At 40.5% G+C, this 21,562-nt stretch overlaps 1 protein-coding gene and 1 pseudogene across 1 annotated transcript in view; one reads left to right on the plus strand and one right to left on the minus strand.

Annotated features, from left to right (window-relative positions):
* The window catches only part of LOC149747378 (NXPE family member 3-like), a 17,838-nt pseudogene extending 7,275 nt beyond the window's left edge, over positions 1 to 10,563 (minus strand).
* Positions 1 to 21,562, plus strand: part of MBLAC1 (metallo-beta-lactamase domain containing 1) — a 60,488-nt gene that overhangs the window by 27,688 nt on the left and 11,238 nt on the right. Inside the window, exon 3 of the mRNA XM_089895716.1 lies at positions 1 to 21,562. This exon is cut by the window's right edge and continues 11,238 nt beyond it. The gene's annotated coding sequence lies outside the window, so the exon portion shown is untranslated.

Here is a 21,562-nt window from a genome sequence, read left to right on the forward strand (position 1 = left end):
GGGCCGTCAGCACAGCAGAGGGACCAGGACACTTCTCTTTGGCCAGAGGTCTGTGGCTCTCCTTCAGGCTTCAGCTCAGTTGTCACCTGCCCTGATCACCATATGCCAGGTGGGGTGCCCTTTCTCCGTGTCCTCAAACCACTCGGTGTGTGCTACAGTTAAGCACTCACTACAGTGCTTGTTTTAAAAGGTCCCATGTCCCCTCACTGAAAACTTGGGCAGGTGTGCCAACTATTACGTGAAAGTTGTCAGCACTTAGCGTGAGACCTGGTATATGTTAGGTGCTCAGGAGACATGTTTAATAGAAGTGAATAGATGAATGATAAGAGTAGGGGCTCAGGCAGAATACATCCCAGACAATGCTGGGTCCCTTACTGTGCCAGCAGGGCCTCCTTGCACGGTGTGGTCACGTTCCAGTAACGTCCGCTTGAATGTCTCACCAGTGGGTCGCAGGACAGCGTGGGGAGTCGAGCACAGAACCAGAGCTCACCCGAATCGTCATCCCTGTAGTGACAGGTGGACTATTCCTCCCCAATTAACAGGGGGTTAACATTGCAAGTCACAGTTTCTTCGTATCCTGTGGGTCCCTGGAAATAGCCCATGAAATCAACTATGACCCACTGGTCTCTCCAAACCCCCGCAGAACCCACACTGCCTCGCTGGAGTGGATCAGCTGCACTTGCACCTGGGTCTGCCCAGCCCAGAGCAGGGGGAAGGTCAACAGGTATGTCCCATTCTCCAGATCCTTGACATCTCCGAGGCCACCTGCCTTCAGGTCAGGCCCCAGCAGCTGTGCCCGAAACAGATCCCCACCGTGGGTCTTGGGCCTGCCCTGGTGGTCTCTGGCGATGAGGATGGCCTCCAGGTAGCCTCCCAGGGTGTAGCTGGTCTGGGCAGGATTCCTCAGGTGGTAGGTGGAAGTCTGGGGGCTAGTGGAGGCCAAAAGGTTGCCCCCATCTCCTGGGGTCAGAGGCCAGTGCAGAAGATGGGTCAGGTCTGAGAACTTCTGGGGGAGAGAGCCTGAAGATCTGTGGGCATGGTGGGGCCCTGGGGGCGGAGGGATGGCGCCGTCAGGCCAGGACAGCCTGATGTAGAAGATCTGTGGGCAAAGCCAGAAGAACCCATCAGTGTTTGTGTCTCTTCTTCCGGGAAGAAGTTCTCAGTTCACCAAACTTAGTGTCTGGTGGGTCTCAGGCAGAAATCCCACCTGCCTTGCATCATGCTGCTGCCACCCCGAAGCTGGTGTCTGAGCTACCATGACACACATCTGCAGACGCCATCTCGTGTTTATTTTGTATTTTTCATAATATTTATTGAAGTATAGTTGATTTACAATATTACATTAGTTTCAGGTGTACAACATGGTGATTTGATATTTTTATAGATTATACTCCATTTAAAGTTATTATAAAACACTGGCTATATTTCCTGTGCTGTACAATACATCCATGTAGCTTATTTTTTATACATAGTAGTTGTAACTCTTAATCCCCTACTCCTATCTTGCCCCTTCTCCCACTTACCATCCTGTGTTTAAAATCCTGTGTTTGTGAGTTTTGCTAAATTCCCACGGACAATAAATAGTATTTCTGGCTCCTGGTCCCTGCTAGCTCCTGCCCCACCTTCTGCTCACCCTGGACGCACACACTCTTGCTGCCACCAGAGGAAGGGGGTCCAGGCTTGGACCCACCCCCCAGTCTTTAGCTCTCCCCACCCTTTACAAGTCCTTCTTCTCTCTCTGGACTCCAAAACCCAGACTGAATCCCCCTTTCCCTTCCTGTTTCCTCTTTCTACAAATGACCTCTACCATCTCCATCCTGGATTTGGAAGGAGGACTTCTTTTACACACAGAAGCAGGAGCTGGAATCGATGGAATTAGACACTTGGGGCCCTGGGGTTTCCCTGCACAAGAGGCAAAAGGAGAGAGACAAACAGATGAAGGGGGTTTTGGGGAGGTGTGGGCCGTCGCTCCAGGTCTCTCTAGGCCCCCAACAAAAAGCCAGGTCTCAGGTAAGCACAAGCCTAAGTGGGCCTTGCCTCATGGGAAACAAACGTATGGTTCAAAAGCACAGCACAAATGCTCAGCAATTCCTCCCAGGGCAGGAAGTTAATCCAGTCTGATGGCCCACCAGCATCTGATGGTCTCTAGCATTTACCTACCCTGCACCTAGTTTGTTCTCTGACTACATCTTAGTGTCAAGGAACTTGACCCCCTTGCTCAACCTTTCCTAAAAGCACAGAGAGTAGGTGTTGTATACATAGTCCTGGCCATCTGACCCTCCTGGGTCTCGCCAGGGCACAGGGGATGCCCAGATGCCTCTCCTTACATATTTCCTGGATAAAATCAACATAAGCAGGAAGAAAGATTCAGAAGGTACACCACTTCAGTGGCGTGAGCAAAGAAAGGTTTATTTTTCTCACAATGAGTGTCTGGTTCAGTGTCTTAAGGATGTCAGGGCAACATCTCTCTGATTCTCTTGGCACTTCTCTCATGGTCCCAAGAAGGCTGCTGGAGCTCCAGCCATCATATTCACTTTTGGAGCAGCAGGAAAAGGAAAGGCAGGGCACCAAAATAGCTTTTAAAATCCCACCCAACAACTTTTGTTTGTAAATCCTTGACCCCTCTCTTCTGTGATGGAGTCTGGACATAGAGTCTTCCCCCTTTTCCCTGATGGAAACATTACCCAGGTTTGAGTTAGGAGTTAGTAGGGAAGAATGGGAGCATATTTCTAAAATGAGGCAAAAGCCTTGGAGCTACAAGATGTAGTTCAGGGATCTGCTGAAGGTGAAATTAATGGGGCTGAGAGAGAAACTACCCCCAGGAGGCATGTTTCATGGAATAAAGCAATTCTCTGCAAGAAGCAGTGGCCGCAGCCTTTGAACAGAGCACAGAAGGTGCCTGCTACACACAAGACATGGTGATGTATTCCTCTCTGTTCTGCCATTTGCAGAACCCACACCTTATGCAGCAATTGGATGTCTGGACCATGGAACTTGGGGAACAGAAAATTAAGATGTTTTAGACAGACATGACATGGGGAAGATGGGCCCCTCAAGTAAGATCTGATGACCAGGGTTTTGTTATTGTACATTTCCACATTTTTCAAAAAGAAGGGAATGTCCCACACCTCATCCTCTGGAAAAGGAGGCAGCACGCAGAGGTGGATTTACCCTGTGATTGTACGCACAGGACACAATCACTCTCAATGGGAGAAATCACTCTCAGTGGGAGAAATTTCCCAGTGAAATTTAGGTTCATAGGTTGTAGGCGTTGGACAACCAGTGCAGACCAGCTGGTGATCGGGTAAGGCTGAACCTGAGAAGCTTTTCTCTTCTTTCCCTCTTCACCTGGCTTTAGCCACCTCTGAAGTTCAACTTCAGTCTTCGGCAAAACCAGAGACTGGATTGTATTCAGTACTGGGCTCTGGGAACATTGTTTTCTGGGCTAACTGCTCGAAGGGGTGGGAATTTGCTATCATTTTCTAACTTTAGGGAGTGTGAGTCTGGTGCAGTGATAATTTTGGAGTCCTGTTGACTCTGGAACTCGGTTCTTGTCCTTCTCTCTCTTCCTCCATCTCTGAACTCTCAGGGCTGGTGTACATGAGACAGTGATTCTGTATAAGTGTGTCTCTCGTGCAGATCCAGACTTTCCTGCAGGTGGGTTTCCCGAGGTCTAGACTTGGGGAGGGTGTTTGTGACAGACACTGTTGGTTGCCTATCCAAGATCCCATTTTCGTTTGGAGCAGAATGTAGCCAAAGGTGATACATTATTGTCATGCAATATATTATGATTGGTCTCAGCCAGTCATGACAGTCACATCCCACACTTTCCCAGTCTTCTTGGGAGTTTCTGAGTTCCAATAAGATATAAGGAGGGGTCTGATGAGAAATACCAGAGTCAGCTTTCACTCACCTAATAAAAAGGACCAATGAAGCTGGTTGCTGCCCCTATTTTATTTCCACCTGGGATGTGGATTCAGTGTGTGGCAATGCATCAACCTTCTCGAGATAAGAAGGGAAAGGCCATTTCAAATCTTGTTTCTCCTCCACCGCCCACATACTTCTGGTGCTGGGTGTCATAAGAAACATTCATATTGTGATAGGACCTCTGGCTGTCTCTTCATTCCATGATGCTGAGTTGGCACAGTGTGGGGTAGGAGTATTCCTGGAAGCTGTTTCTATACTGACACATTTAGCTGTAACTGAACTATACACAGGAATGACTGAAAACCACATTAAATCAAAACTAAATGTTCCTCAACTCAAATTCCCCTTATCAGGCTCTAAAAAAATTCCTGTGACTACTCCAACATCATCTGACATGGAGGAACTTGTAATAGATACATGACCTTAACAAATTGAGGTTGAGATATTTTACTGGTGTAACTTTTACAAAAGCACATGACATTACTAATCCTCCTCCCAGGGCCTTGAAAGGGATCTTTGCAAGGGAAGGACTCTGAACTGTAAGCCTCACTGGCCTCTTGACAAATATACCGCAGGTGGTAACCACAGCAATGCCCACTCTGCCCCCAGATGACTGCAGTGTGAGGTACCATAATTTATAAGACACATCTCGATTTCAGAGATTTTCAGATGTGAAAAGATGCATATCCTAGAATTAACAGAATATGGTATTTGCAACATATTTCATAAACAAAGGATTAATATTCAGAAAATAGGAGGCATGGCCACAAGTCAACATGAAAAAGACAAATAGTCCAGCAGAAAGATAGGCACAGTATATGAACAGGCCAATTTACAGAAAGGGAACTATAAAAAGAAAATAAACATCAGAAAAAAAGGCTTGGGACTTCCCTGGTGGCGCAGTAGTTAATAATCTGCCTGCCAATGCAGGGGTCACGGGTTCAAGTCCTGGTCCAGGAAGACCCCCATGCCGCGGAGCAACTAAGCCCGTGTGCCACAACTACTGAGCCTGTGTGACACAGCTACTGAAGCCCACACGCCTAGAGCCCATGCTCCACAAGAGAAGGAACCGCAATGAGAAGCCTGCCCACTGCAACAAAGAGTAGCCCCTGCTCGCCGCAATTAAAAAAAAGCCCACACGCAGCAACGAAGACCCAACGCAGCCATAAATAAATAAATAAATAAACTTATTTTTAATAAAAGGCTCAACTGTGGTAGTTATATGATCTAGGAATAGTTTGGCTGCAAATTACAGAAAACCCAATACCAAGTGGTTTAAGAATTATGCCCTTATTTTTCTCACATAACAAGGTCTCCAAGAGTAGGGCATCAAGGGCTAAACATATTTATTAATTCTAGGAGATTTTTTGTAGGTTTCTTGGGTGTTTCTATGTAGAAAATAATGTCTTCATGAAAGTTTTATTACTTCCTTTCCAAACTGTACACTTTTTTTTCCCTTTCCTCATTTCACTGGCAAAGACTTACAGTACAACGTTGAGGAGGAGTGCTGAGAGCAGATATCCTTGCTGTGTTCCTGATCTTTGGGGAAAGATTTCAGTCTTTCACCATTAAGAATGATTAAGTAAGCAGGTTCATCTGTACCATTTTTCTAGCTTCCACATATATGCGTTAATATACGATATTTGTTTTTTTCTTTCTGACTTACTTCACTGTGTATGACAGTCTCCAGGTCCATCCACGTCTCTACACATGACCCAGTTTCGTTCCTTTTTATGACTGAGCAATATTCCATTGTATATATACACTAATATGTATAAAATAGATAACTAATGAGAACCTGCTGTATAGCACAGGGAACTCTAATTAGTGCTCTGTGGTGACCTAAATGGGAAGGAAATCCAAAAAAGAGGGGATATATGTATACATATGGCTGATTCACTTCGCTGGACAGTAGAAACTAACACAACCTTGTAAAACAACTATATCCCAATAAAGAAAAAAAGAATGATTAAGTAGACTCGCTATATCAGCTTAAGTAAGTTCCCTTCTATCTGTAGTTTGCTAATACTTTTAATCATGAATAGATGTTGAGCTTCATCCAATGCCTTATCTGCATCTATTGAGATGATCATCTATTTTTTCTTTCTTAGGCTTTTAATATGGCGAATTATACTTATTGATGTTTGAATGTTGTATCAGCCTTATACACGTAGTGTAACCCCACTTGGTAATGATGTATTCTCCCAGGAAAATTTTTTAACTGCAGATTCAATTTCCACAATAGATATAGGGCTATTCATGTTGATATTTCTTTTTGAGTTATTTTTTATTGTTTTTGTCTTTCAAGAAATTTGTCAATTACATCAAAGTTATAGAATTTATTGGCTTAAATTTATCTCATTATTATTTTAATATCTGTACAATATGTATTGATGATACCTCTTGCATTCCTGATATTGATAATTTGTGTCTTTTTTCCTGATTATTTTGTCTAGGGGCTAATCAATTGTATTGATCTTCTCATAGAACCAGCTTTCAATTAATTGATTTTCTATATTTTTCTGTTTTATATTTTATTTATTTCTGCTCTGATTTTTTTCCTTCTACTTACATAGGGTTTAATTTGCTCTCCTTTTTCTAGTTTCTTGAAGTAGAAACTGAGTTCATTGATTTGAGATCTTACTTCTTTTCTGATAAAGACATTTAATACTTTACATTTCCCTCTGAGTGTCCCCTGCAATTTTAATAGGTCTGGTTTAATTTTCCTTCCATTCAAAATACTTTCTAATTTCCTTTTAGATTTCTCCTTTGATCCATTGGGTTATTAAGAAGTGTGTTATTTTGTTTCCAAATATTTGAGAATTTTTTAGAAATCTATCTGTTATTGATTTCTAATGTATTTCAATAGTGGCCAAAGAACATAACCTTGTGTTATTTGAAACATTTTAAGTTTATTAAGGCTTGTTTTATGATCCAGAACACAATCTGTTTTGCTGAATGTTCCATGTGTATTTGAAAAGAACGTGTATTCTGCTGCTGTTCTGTGGAGTGTTCTATAAATGTATATTAGGTCAAGTTGTTTGATACTATTTTTCAAGTCTTCTGTACATTAACTTATCTTCTGTCAAGTTGTACTTTCAATTATTGATAGAGGGGTACTGAAACCTCTGACTAAAATTGTGAATTTGCCTATTTTTCTTTGAAGTTCAAGAAGTTCTTGCTTCATGCATTTTGAAATTCTATTATTAGGAGCATATACATTTAGGTTTGTTATGTCCTCTTGTTGAATTGATCCTTCTAATGTTATGAAATAACTCCCTTTATCTCTCTAAATCTGACCCAAGACCTCAGGGTCTATTCTAGTCTTCTCCTTTCCATATTGGTAACTCCTTCAACAATGAGAAACTGGCTTCTCATTATCCTTAATGCATTTACTTACTTGCTTAATCTCCCTGGAAATTGGAAATTAAACCAATTTCCCAAACTTTTCCTGTTCTTCCCCAGCTGCCACCCTTCTTAACTGCCTTCCTGCATAATCTCCAATCTCTACTATATTAGCTGTGTGATGTGATTTATAAGACATATATAAATTTAGATAGTTATAAATATATATAATATATATAATATATATATACACACACATACATACATTATATATATATATATATATATATATATATATATATATATTTGGGAGTTCACAGCTCCCCAAACCCTTGGAATTTCCTAACTGTTGAGAATGATAAAGGTGTTTTTTGTTATGTGAATGAGGTGACTTTTGGAAGTACCTAAGGATAGGGGCTGGTTGCCAGGAGAACCAACCAGGTGATTAGAGGGTGGGGATCCATCCCACCCTGATTTCTGGGCAAGGGAGAGGGACTTGAGCTTGACTCAGCCACCATTGGCCAATGATTTAGTCAATCATGACTATGTAATGAAGCCTCTAAAAAACCAAAAGGACAGCTTTTTGGTCCTTTTCCAGAGAGCTGCTACTCTGGAGAATCAGAATGCTTCCATGTGCCACCATGTGGGGTCCCAAGCTCCATGGGACCGGAGCTCCTTTGTTTGGGACCTCACCCCGTATATGTCTTCGTCTGGCTGTTGATTCCTATCCTTTAATATCCTTTTATAATAAATAGGTAATCTAGTGAGTAAACGGGTTTTCCTGAGTTCTGTGAGCTATTCTAGCAAATTAATCGAACCCGAGGAGGGGGTCGTCAGAACCTCCAGTTTGTAATTGGTAGCTTGGAAGCCTGCGACTGACATCTGAAGTGGAGGGTGGTCTTGTGGGACTGAGCCCTTCACCTGTGGAATCTGATTCTATCTCTGGGTAGGTAGTATCAGAATTGAGTTGAATTCTCAGACACCCTTCTGGTGTCTGAGAATTCCTTGTTGGAGGTATGGGGAACCCCCCCCTCCCCTGTCAACATTGGAAATTGGGTCTGGGAACCCCTATTCAAGCTGCCACACCACTTATCCACTTTCCTTACTCAGTCTTGCCTGAACAACCTTTTTATTCTTTTTTTTTTTTTTTTTTTTTTTTTTTTGCGGTATGCGGGCCTCTCACTGTTGTGGCCTCTCCCGTCGCGGAGCACAGGCCCCGGATGCGCAGGCCCAGCGGCCACGGCCCACAGGCCCAGCCGCTCCGCGGCACGTGGGATCCCCCCTGGACCGGGGCACGAACCCGCGTCCCCTGCATCGCCAGGCAGACTCTCAACCACTGCGCCACCAGGGAAGCCCCGGAACAACCTTTTGCCTGAATTATTCAGGAAGGAAGAAAGGTGTACTTCTTAAAGTGATCCTGTTATTCATTCTGTAGATCTGTTACTGTGAATGTATCTAGATAGTATTTCCCTACTGTTAACCATTCAGAAAATATCTTTTAAAATCCTATGCAACCTAAAGGGATGTCTCAGAAAAAAAAGTAACTAGTGTAGGCACACCAGTGTATTCAAGCTTGCGAGAAGGAAATCACATATCTAAATCTCCTAGCACACACTAGATACTAGATACTTGACAAATGTGAATTCCCATTCCCCCTTAATTAGATACAGCTGATATATAATGAGCCCCTAGTATGTTCTAAGCACTGGCCATACGGAGATGAATGGCCCTGCCAAAGGTAACAGACAGGAAATCGGTGCTTATAATACACGGTGATATGTAATTAATAGGGATTTCAGGTAAACTCATCTGTAAGGATGACATCAATTTCACTGAAGAGAGAGAGAGAGGGATGGGGGAGAGAGAGAGAGATAAGAGAGAGGAGGTGTGTTAGAGGCAGATATTGGGTTCTAACAGGTATAGGACAGTAGGTGAAGGAACTGAATTTCACCTCAGTATGGAGCCACCTGGTTGATGGGGAGAAAGTGAACAGGCCAGAGAACAGGTCCTGGGATACAGCAGGATTTACAGAGGTCAGAGGGTTGCAGGAGGAGAACACAAGCTCAGGGCAGGGTGGCCTGAGGGCTTATGGCTGTACAGTCAATCACGAAATGCCATCTCTTGGGATAATCTCTTCCTCTGCCAGGGTCATAGCCCTTAGGTGTACACTCTATTCTGAGATAGCACTTCTCTACTGAATTCCTATCTCCTATTCTCTGAGAGAGATCTGAGTTGTACTAGAAAACAACAAAGGATGTTCAAGAAAAGTTCTCATTTTTACCAGAACAAGTCACAGCAGTAACATAAACTTATTCCAGGCTAAATGGTGAACAGGTTAAGCTAATGCTCAGAAAAAGGAGCTGTAGAGGCAACTCAGTTTGAAGACAATTGTTAACTGCTTAACATAAGTGATTTGTCCTTTGTAAACACATAGATTTATATTTTTGCTTTTTTTCTTTCTTTTTTTCTTTTCTTAACTTTTTTCCCACTATTTATTCCTGGTAAAGCTTCTTTTTGGAGAGTTCAACTTAAAAAAAAATTTTTTTTTGGCCACGCCACATGTGGGATCTTACTTCCCTGACCAGGGATCGAACCCACGCCCCCTGCAGTGGAAGTGCAGAGTCCTAACCACTGGGCTGCCAGGCAATTCCCAAGAATTCAAGTTTTTTTCAGCAGAACCAAGGGGAAAAGGAAAATTTTACATATGCAGCAAGGTAGGGAGAGGGAGCAGGTTGTCCTTAGAGAAGGTACCACTGTATGAAGGTAACAGTGGTCTTCTCAGTTTTAAGAACTGGAAAGGAGCCAGGTAAGCTGGAGCAGAAATGTAACAACTTAGGGAAAGAGGAAGCATGGACAGCTTAGGTTTCTGCCTTCCCCTCAAACAAACTCTTTTGGGCTAGTGTTTTGGACTTGTTTAAAGCTACCCCTATCTGATAGAATGTGCTCATTGTCTCTCTAAGAACTTGTCCCACCATGGTACCACCTGGATTAGAAACAGGAAAATGGAATGACAAAATGGAGAGCTTCCCTCAGCCTCCTCCGTCTAGATGAAAGTAACTGTTTCAAGTTCTGTGATGGATAGGACAAGTGGAAAGAAGTGTACTTACACAAATTGCAGTAACTGATCCCACAGCCACAATCTTGTGCCACTTGAACTGTCTGATGAATAGGTCTGTGGAAGCTTGGAGTTGTTTATTAGACATCTGGTATGTGACCAAGACCCTAGGTAGATAAAAGGGTAAAATCAAAGGAGTGATGTCATAAACATAATGCAATGAGAGTTTCCTACCATTTCCCCATCAAAGAACATCAATTCTCTGACATCACCTATGGCTGAGAGGGCTTTTGTAGAAGTTTGGGTGTTCAGTGAAGAAGTTCCAGCACACACTTGGAGCAATTATGATCTAGCAATTCTATTCATGTTTACAAAAACATACATGAGAATGTTCACAGCAGCCTTATTTGTAATATTCCCAAATTAAAGAAAAAAAGAAATATCCACCAGTGGAAGAATAGATAAGCAAGTTTGGGATGTTCGTACGATTGAATACCACTCAGCAATAAAAAGAAAACAACTACTGATAAATCCAACAACATGAATGAATTGCAAAAACATCAGGTTGAGTGAAAAAAGCAAAAGATTCATTTTATATGATTCATTTAATAAGAAATTCTAGAAGAGATAAACCAATCTATGGTGACAGAAATCAGAATAGCAGTTGGCACAGTGGAGGGGGTTGACTAGAAGGGGGCATGAGAGAAACTTATGGGGATCTGAAAAGTCCTTTATCTTGAATTGGGTGATGGTTATATGGGTATATACATTTGTCTAAATCAACATATATACACTACCAAATGTAAAATATTTGGCTGGTGGGAAGCAGCAGCATAGCGCAGGGAGATTGGCTTGGTGCTTTGTGATGACCTAGAGGGGTGGGATAGGGAGGATGGGAGGGAAGCTCAAGAGACAGGGGATATGGGGACATGTGTATGCATATGGCTGATTGACTTTGTTGTGCAACAGAAACTAACATGGTATTGTGAAGCAATTATACTCCAATAAAGTTCTATTTAAAAAATAAAAAGATCTGTGCATTTGACTTCACATGAATTATACCACAATAAAAAGGAGAAAAAAACAAGGACACTAGAAAAGAAAAATATGTATATTCATATAACTCATGACTAAATTCTAGGCAATATCAACATTCTAGAGGTGGTGCATTGGGTAAGATTAAAGGATGTGAGAATATGCTAAAGTACTCGTATTGTTCAGGGAGAAATAGAGAGACATTGATAAGACAAGAAAACAGCTGGGGTAAATAAGCATAAGTAACCAATATAAGACTAAAAATAAAATGTAAAATGTTTAAATCAGAAAAATATTTGATTCACCTATTGGAAAGTAGGGAAAGAGAAAAAAAGAAAGTACAATAAATGTGAAACTTGAAACAAGTTGGAAGAAACAAGAAACTATCATTGCAATAAATGTAAACAGGTTAAACTCACCAATTAAAAGACAGTGGAATGCAATCAAGAACATATGCTCTCTATTTTATGTTTGGTAGTGTATATATGTCCATGCCACTCTCTCACTTTGTCCCAGCTTACCCTTCCCCCTCCCCATATCCTCATGTCCATTCTCTAGTAGGTCTGCTTCTTTATTCCTGTCTTGCCTCTAGGTTCTTCTGACCTTTTTTTTTTTTTTAGATTCCATATATATGTGTTAGCATATGGTATTTGTTTTTCTCTTTCTGACTTACTTCACTCTGTATGACAGACTCTAGGTCCACCCGCCTCACTACAAATAACTCAATTTTGTTTCTTTTTTATGGCTGAGTAATATTCCATTGTATATATGTGCCACATCTTCTTTATCCATTCATCTGTCGATGGACACTTACGCTGCTTCCATATCTTGGCAATTGTAAAGAATGCTGCTATGAACACAGGGGTGCATGTATCTTTTTAAATTAGTGTTTTGAGTTTTTTTTTCAGACATATATGCAGGATTGGAATTGCTGGGTCATAGGGTAGTTCTATTTTTAGTTTGTTTGTTTGGTTTTTTTTTGAGAAACCTCCATACTGTTTTCCACAGTGGCTGTACCAGTTTATGTTCCAACAGTGTACGAGGGTTCCCTTTTCTCTACATCCTCACCAATATTTGTTATTTGTGTCCCTTTTGATGATAGCCATTCTGACAAGTATGAGTTGGTATCTCATTGTGGTTTTGATTTGCATTTCCCTGATGATTAGTAATGTTTAACATTTTTTCATGTGCCTGTTGGCCATCTGCATTTCCTCTCTGGAAAAATGTCTGTTCAGTTCTGCCCATTTTTTAATCAGGTTGTTTGGGTATTTTGGGGTTTTTTTTATGTTGAGCTCTATGAGCTAATATGTTGGATATTAATCCCATATTAATCATTTCATTTGCAAATATTTGCCCCCATTTAGTAGGTTGTCTTTTCATTTATAAAACTCCTAGAGGAAAACATAGGCAAAACACTCTTTGACATAAATCGCAGCAATGTTTTTTTGGATCCATCTCCTAAAGTAAATGAAATAAAAGCAAAAACAAACAAATGGGACCTGATTGAACTTAGAGAAAATAGTGAGAAAAAAACATTTGTAGAGATAGTAGCTGAGAATTCCCCAGAAATAATTAAAGACCTAATGAGGGGCATCTATCTATTGTTTCAAAGATCCCAACAAAGCCAAAGAATTTCTTGAAAATTCCGTATCTAATCACAGTTGATTGAAAATATAGAAAAATCAAATGAAAAATAGGAGAAGACAAAAATTACCAATGCCAGGAAGGAAATAGAGGCTATCACTACAGACTCTGCAAGCATCAAAAGTAAAATAAGGAAATACTACAAACAGCTCCATGCACATTAATTTGACATCTTAGATGGGATAAACCAATTCATTAAAAAGCACAAACTATTACAAGTCACCTAATATGCAATAGGTATCTGAATAGCACCATAATTATTAAAAGAAATGGAAACAACTCAACCAATTGCAATTGTGTGTATCTTATTTGAATCCTGATTCAAACAAACCTAGTATAAAAAGATAAACCATGCAAACAGTAACAAAGAAAGTTGGTATAGACCTTAAGGCAAATATCATTTCTAGAAATAAGAAAGGTTTCTTCATAATGATAATAAGTTCAGTTTGCCAGGAATATGTCATTTATTATATCGCTATAATTAGTATATTGCTAGAATTATATTGATATAATTCTAAATAGCAATATGGCATTAAATAAATAAAGTGAACTTCAAAATATGCACATACTCAGAGAAATAAATTCACCGTTCTGGGAGATTTGTATACATGTCTCTCAGTAATTGGTAAAATAAGTAGACAAAAGATTATGTTATATGTAAGTAAGTGATGATGTAAGAGATTTGAACGGCATGATTTAAAAACCATCCTATTTATGGGACTTCCCTGGCAGTCCAGTGGTTAAGACTTTGAGCTTCTACTGCAGGGGGCGTAGGTTCGATCCCTGGCCGGGAACCAAAATAAAAACCATCCTATTTAAACAATAAAGCTATCAGTTGCAGAATATACATGTGGAACATTTACAAAATTGATTGTATACTGGGCCAAAAATCTCAAAAGATTTAAATTATATGAAATGTGTTCTCTGGTCACAAGGCAATTACATTAGAAATCAATAACAAAAATATTATTAACGGAACGGTATATCATGTTCATAGTATCTAATTTGAAACCAAAATGAACTACAAATTCAATATAATCACAATTAAAATCCCAAAAGGAATTTCTTTTTTTGTAATTCCACAGATTGATTAAAAGATTCATATGGAAGCACAAAATATCAAAAACTGCCAAAGCCCTTTTAAAGAAAAGTGGAGTGAACATGGGTCAAGAGCCTAAAAAATGTAGGTCTTGTCCACCAGAAATCCAGAATTATTACAAAATGATAGTAATGAAGACTGGGTGGTATTGGTGCTGGTAGAGACAAATTCACTAAACAGAATAGAGAGCCCCCAAGCAGATGGACATACGGACACCTGATTTATGACAAAGATGCACAGCAGAGCTATGGGGAAAGGATGAACTCAGCCAGCAGTGCCAGGTCAATCAGGTTCCAAATATCCAAGGCTTAAAAAATTAGTGTTCTCTTGTAAATAATCAGAGAAATTCAAATTAAAACCGCGTGAGCCACTATTATACACCCATAATTTTTCCCAAATATTTTATTTATTTATTTATTTTTGTGGTACGCGGGCCTCTCACTGTTATGGCCTCTCCCGTTGTGGAGTACAGGCTCCGGACGCACAGGCTCAGCGGCCATGGCTCACGGGCCCAGCCGCTCCGTGGCATGTGGGATCTTCCCAGACCGGGGCACGAATCCGTGTCCCCTGCATCGGCAGGCGGACTCTCAACCACTGCGCCACCAGGGAAGCCCTGCCAAATATTTTAAAATGATGATATCAAATGCTGGCAAGAATGTGGAACAACAAGAAACTGCTGGTAAAAGAGTAAACAGGTAAAACCACTTTTTAAAAATCGGCAGAATCCAGTAAGTCAAAGACACACCTACTCTCTGATCAGCGAAACCACTGCCAGATGACACCCTACAGAAACACATGCTCATATGGACTCAAAAGTTACATGCAAACCTGTTATATATAGGATGGATAAACAACAAGTCCTACCATATAGCACAGGGGACTATATTCAGTATCCTGTGATAAATCATAATGGAAAAGAATATGAAAAATAATGTATATATATGTATAACTGAGTCACTTTGCTGTACAGCAGAAATTAACACAGCATTGTAAACCATCTGTACTTCATGGGATCTTAGTTCTCCAACCAGGGATGGAACCCGTGCCCCCTGCAGTGGAAGCGGAGTCCTAACCTCTAGACTGCCAGGGAATTCCCCCTATGGTAGCAATTTTTATAGCAGTCTTAACAGTAGAATGTAAAAATATAGTGTGATACAATCATACATCGAAAGACCATATGACAGTGGAAATGAATGAGCTACCATTACTTGAGAGAATGTGGATGAATCTTAAATATATAATACTGAATAGAGAAGCCAGACACAGTGGAATTCATAGAGTATGTTTTCATTTATATGAAGCTGAAAATCAGGCAAAACTCACATAGATTGTTTAGGAATGCCTAATAAGTTGGCAAAATGATAAAGAAAAATGAGAGCATAAATATTATAAAAGTTAGAATATGGGTATACCTAGAATAATGGGAGAGAGAGAGGGAGTTATAACTGTGGAGAGACACGGTACCAGAGGGCTTCTGGACTGAGGGTCATGTTCTCATTCTTATTTTGGGTGGACATTATATGGGTGATCATTTTATAACAATTTGTTAAATTGTTTTATGCATTTGCTCTATGTTTTGATATATTTTATAATAAAATTTTAAATTATGTGCACTCATTAATATATATACATATATATGTATATATGTATATATATATATATATACATGCAATAATTATAAGTTGTGTTAAAATAATTAGGAGAATGGGAAAGAGGATTTCTGGAATTTTTCCAATGACAAAATAATACTAGGTTCCTTTCTGGCCCCAAGAGGAAAACATAACTCTACTGTGGAGGGATCAGGCATTTTTCCTCTTACCCAGGGGTCACTCTTATCATCACTAATGGTAAACAATCAGATACTTTGCATCCTCCAGTGTGCTGCAAACAGAATTTAACATCACTTATGCAAATGCTTAAGTTAAATCTATCAAGCCTTTAACTCTAAATTCCAGTTTATGGGAATTACAAGAAATAGAGGACAAACTAAATGCCACCATAAGGAAGCAATCAGAAATATCCAAAGGTGGAACATTTGACAGGACAAATGGCCCTGGCTTTTCCATACAGCAGGGCCAAGAAAAGAAAGGACTGGCCTGTATTTAAATAAAATCAAGGGGCAAAACACCAGATCCTGGAATGGTTGTGGATTTGCAAAAACAATTGTATAAACTCTTGAAGGACAATTGAGCAAATTTGATTATGAACTGGGTATTAGATGCAAAGAATCTACTTTTGGTTATGTTTAAAGATATTCTGGTTTTTTTTAAAGGTTTATACTGAAATATTTGGGGGTGGAACATCATGATGTCTGTAATTCACTTGAAAATACTTAAGCATGTGAAAATAAAGTAAAAAGTAACACGTCTATATGCTAATGGGAATGTGATGGAAATAAGGCTATTGAGAAGGAAGATGATTTAGGAGCGAGAGGGGAAAATTGGTCGAGTGATTTTTTTTTTTTCTTTTTTTTTTTCGAGTGATGTTCTTGAATAGGCAAGAGGGGATGAGGTTTAGAGCTGAAGTGGAAGGACCAATTGTATTTGGGAGCACGGAAAGTTTTTGCTTCATTTTGCCCAAGAAAATAGGTTAAGTCATCAGCTGAGCATGAAGATGAGGAAGGTTTCAGGAGAGAGAAGTACGGTGGGATGAGTGCAGTGGCTCTAAAACTTCAGTGTGCATGAGTCATCTGGAGGGCTTGTTGAAACACAGGCTGAGCTCCTCCCCAGGATTTCTGATTCAGTAGGTCTGGGGTGGGGCCTGAGAAGTTGTATGTCTAACAAGCTCCCAGGTGATACTGATGGTGCCGGTCTGGAGATCACATTTTGAGAAGCACCATGACAATTGTGCAGCATTAGGCCCCCTTGAGGTTTTAAAGTGAGAGCATTCAGTGTGGTTGAACTTTTTCTCCATGCATGTTCAGCTAAAGAGGTGTAGTTGAAAAAGGGGCAGAGGGTTGCATGAGACAGAGATGATCACCAAGATCGTCACAGAGCTGGCTCCTTATTGCTCTGGACTCAGCCCAAATGAAACTGCCTCAGAAGCATCTTCCTCCCTCCTCATCATCTTGAACTTTCACATTACTTTTTCTCACAAATTTTTTCATTCTTCGGAGTCGTATGTATATTTATTTTGTTACTTGTTTCTGAGTCTTTTCACCAGAGTTTATGCACCACAAAACAGGAATCTTTTTTTCTTGTTGGTCGCTGCTGTTTTCCTAGAACCTAGAACACTGCCTGGACATCACAGGTGCTTAATAAATATTTATTGATGAAAAGTAGAAAGAAAGAAAAGAAAAAGAAAGAGAGAGAGAGAAAGAAAGAGAAAGAAAGAAAGAAAAGGAAGAAAAAGAAAGGAAGGAAGGAAAGAGAGAGGAAGGAAGAAAGAGAGAGACAAGGAAATATGAATCACTATACAAGAAACTAAATCACAGTATTAGTTTTGACTATGAAGAGAAAAATATACAATTATAAAATATATAATTATAAAATAGACACAGATTACTATGTCTAAAATTAATGTAAATACATTAGAAAGATGGGAAGCAGGGGCTAGCTAGTTGCATTTTCTTTTCCTGAAGACAGTGTTTCCCAAATTCCCTGTTTGGACCGTGAATAGGTTGTGGTCATTGGAACTTGGGCAGTGAAGATGCATACCATTTCCATGCCTGGACATCAAACATCTCATGCAATCCTTTGTTCTCTGTCTCTCTGTCTCTGTCTCTCTGTCTCTCTGTCTCTGTCTCTCTGTCTCTTTCTCTCTTTCTCAGCTCATCAGTGGGCTGGGTGCAGAGGACAAGTAGTGACCTCTGGGGAGGCCCTAGGGGACAGTGGAGACATAGAATGAAAGGGACCTGGGTTCTCGAGTAGCAGCTTGGAGGACAGCAGTGTGGAAGGCTGCTCCCAGACGCTGGCTGGACTTCAGATGAGTTCAAAATAAACTTTTGTGTCAAACAGCCACTGAAATTCCAGGGCTCTTTTTATTACTGCAAAAAAGAGAAATGTCAAAAAAGGGATTCAGGGCTTCCCTGGTGGCGCAGTGGTTAAGAATCCACCTGCCAATGCAGGAGACATGGGTTCGAGCCCTGGTCCGGGAAGATCCCACATGCCACGGAGCAACTAAGCCCGTGCGGCACAACTACTGAGCCTGCGCTCTAGAGCCCTTGAGCCACAACTACTGAGCCCACGTGCCACAACAACTGAAGCCCGCGCGCCTAGAGCCTGTGCTCCACAACGAGAGAAGCCACTGCAATGAGAAGCCCGCGCACCGCAACGAGGAGTAGCCCACGCTAGCTGCAACTAGAGAAAGCCCACACACAGCAACGAAGACCCAATGCAGCCAAAAATAAATTAAATAAATAAATAATAATAATATTTAAAAAAAGGGATTCATTAGGAACTACTAGTGTATCAGTCTGTGTCCAGTCAGGATAAAGAAATCACACATTAATTGGAACAGGGAAAGTTAACATAAAGAATTATTAACTATAGAAGAGTAAAGAGAATTCTAAAGAATACTGTAGCGATGAGGAAGAGAACCTGAATTCTGAAATAAATCTTTACCTGATTTGCTCTAAAGTGGTATTCATTCCACTATTTATTCCATCTGCTGAATATTCTTAAAGAATATTTCCATTTGCAAGATATCTACTGGGTTCTTTGTAGGGTATAAAGAATTCAAAGTAAGATATACACTAATCAAAATAAAATTGACTCCAGGAGGGATCTGAGCTTCTGTTCCCACCTGGCAGCAAAACAGCAGGAAAAAATGGAGTGAAGAAATGCTGGTTGGCACTGCACTCCCCCACCCTAATGTCAGTAGTGCAAAGTGTGGACCTGAACTTCCCGCTTCACCTGGAGGCAACAAGGCCATGGGAATTGGTGCTCCACTTACACCAGGGTGGCATCAGCAGGGCCCAAAGGGAGCTGAACATCCCCCCCCCACCTGGACCTACATGCTACACCTAAACAGGGTGACTGCCTGCTAAATAGACCTGGGGTCTCACAATATAATACCTAAAATGTCCAGTATACAAGAGAAAGTCACTCATCATACCAAGACCCAGGACAATCACAACTTGAATGAGAAAAGGCAATCACCCTGTGCCAACACCAAGATTACTCAGATGTTGGAATTATCTGATGAGGATTTTTAAAGCAGCCATCATGAGTGTCCATCCACAGACGAACGGATAAAGAAGGTGTGGTATATATATGTAATGGAGTATTACTCAGCCATAAAAAAGAATGATATGATGCCATTTGCAGTAACATGGGTGGACCCAGAGATTATCATACTAAGTGAAGTGTCAGACAGAGAAAGACAAATACTGTATGATATCACTTATATGTGGAATCAAAAAAATACAAATGCACTTATTTACAAAACAGAAATAGACTCACAGGCATAGAAAACAAACTTAATGGTTACTAAAGGGGAAAGGGGGAGAGGGATAAATTAGCTGGACTTTTCTCAAAAGCATGATAAGCAAGTGCTACAATTAGTCTGATGCCAACTTTACAGTTGAGTTCACAGAGATCATGATCACTGAACAACTGGCTATAGTTTTTCTATTTTACCTTCCTACTCTTCAGGTACCTTCAAGACTTGCACTTGATTCTGGCTGCTTGGGATATACTTTTATTTAAAGTAATCGCTATAGATATTGTGTCTGTTTTTCTTTTCTAAATGGGAGATAAGTCACAAGTCCTGTGATAGTTTTCTCTTTTCCCTTAGTCTTTTTTTTTTTGGCTGTGCTGTGTCTTTGTTGCTGCTCATGGGCTTTCTCTAGTTGCAGCGAGCCGGGGCTACTCTTCGTTGCGGTGTGCAGGCTTCTCATTGTGGTGGCTTCTCTTGTTGCGGAGCTTGGGCTCTAGGCGCGCGGGCTTCAGTAGTTGTGGCATGCGGGCTCAGTCGTTGTGGCTCACAGGCTCTAGAGCGCAGGCTCAGTAATTGTGGTGCACGGGCTTAGTTACTCCGCGGCATGTGGGATCTTCCCGGACCAGGGCTCGAACCAGTGTCCCCTGCATTGGCAGGCGGATTCTTAACCACTACACCACCAGGGAAGCCCTGATTGTGGGTAACTTTTATTTTCACCTTTTTGCTTATGCATGTTTCTTAATGTTGCTACAATTCTTCTGTATTGTTTGGTTTTTAAAATACGTTTTAAAATGTTAACTGCCTTCATCAACAAACCTCCTCCATCTCTTTGCCCTAGGGATGCAGTTTCATTTAGGGACCCTACACAAAACCCATCATGCTTTCTTTTCCTTCCCATTTTTGCACCTTTTGGGCTCCAGTCTGCACTGTCCTAAGCTGCATCTAGTCCTAATGACAAAAGAATTAGATGTCACTATTTTCCTTAACCCCAAGACTCAACTTGTTTCCTTTCCCCCTTACCTCCTCTGCCTTCATTTCTCCAAGACAGGTAACCTCAAATCCATCCTCTAGAGTTGTATGGTTGAGGAGCTAAATGTGACTATTGACTTAAGAGAAAAACAGAAATGAAACCCACCCCATCCCTTCCTAATTCCTGAATATTTTACTTCTTCCTTTTTTGGGGAGAGGTGGATGGGTGGGGGTGGTCGTCTCCTTTCACAATCTTTTTTTTTCCTTTTCTCTGCAAAGAAATACATAACACACCTCCACCATTCCCCTCAAAAATCCTGGATTCAGGTCATACCCACTGTTAATATCTAGCTACTTACTGCACATCTTGCATAACTTGCTTAACTTGTTTCTTCTGTAATGAAATTAACCATACCTACCTTATTTACATTACAAAGTGGTTGAGTTGGTAAATATAACCTGAAAAAGCTCTGAAGACATAAAATGAACATTACAAATTCTGAATGAGGCATGATTGTTTGTTGTTTTTCTCCTCCTCTTATTCTTCTACTTCCGGCCTCCTTTGATTACTAGTTAGGTTTTCTTCCTTTTCTGCTCTTTCTCCTTTCCTCTTTCTCCCTCCTCATCAATCTCTTTTCTTATTTATTTATTTATAAAAATTGAAGTATAGTTGATTTACAATATTGTGTTAGTTTCCAGTGTAGAGCAAAGTGATTCAGTTACACATATATATGTATATATCTATATTCTTTTTTTTCAATTCTTTTCCATTATAGTTTACTACAAGATATTGAATATAGTTCCCTGTCTTATACAGTAAATCCTTGTTGTTTATTTTATATATGGTAGTGTGCCTCTGTTAATCCCATACTCCCAATTTATCCCTCCCCGCCCCCTTCCCCTTTGGTAACCATAGTTTGTTTTCTATGTCTGTGAGTCTGTTTCTGTTTTGTAAATAAGTTAATTTGTACTATTTTTTTGATTCCACATATGAGTGGTGTCATATAATATTTGTCTTTCTCTGACTTACTTCACTTAGTACGATAATCTCTAGGTCCATCCGTGTTGCTGCAAATGGCATTATTTCATTTTTTTTATGGCTGAGTAGT

The sequence above is a fragment of the Delphinapterus leucas genome, chromosome 15 (assembly GCF_059928025.1).
Source record: "Delphinapterus leucas isolate spDelLeu-1000000601 "Yukka" chromosome 15, BTC_Dleu_Yukka2, whole genome shotgun sequence".
Lineage (NCBI taxonomy): Eukaryota > Metazoa > Chordata > Mammalia > Artiodactyla > Monodontidae > Delphinapterus > Delphinapterus leucas.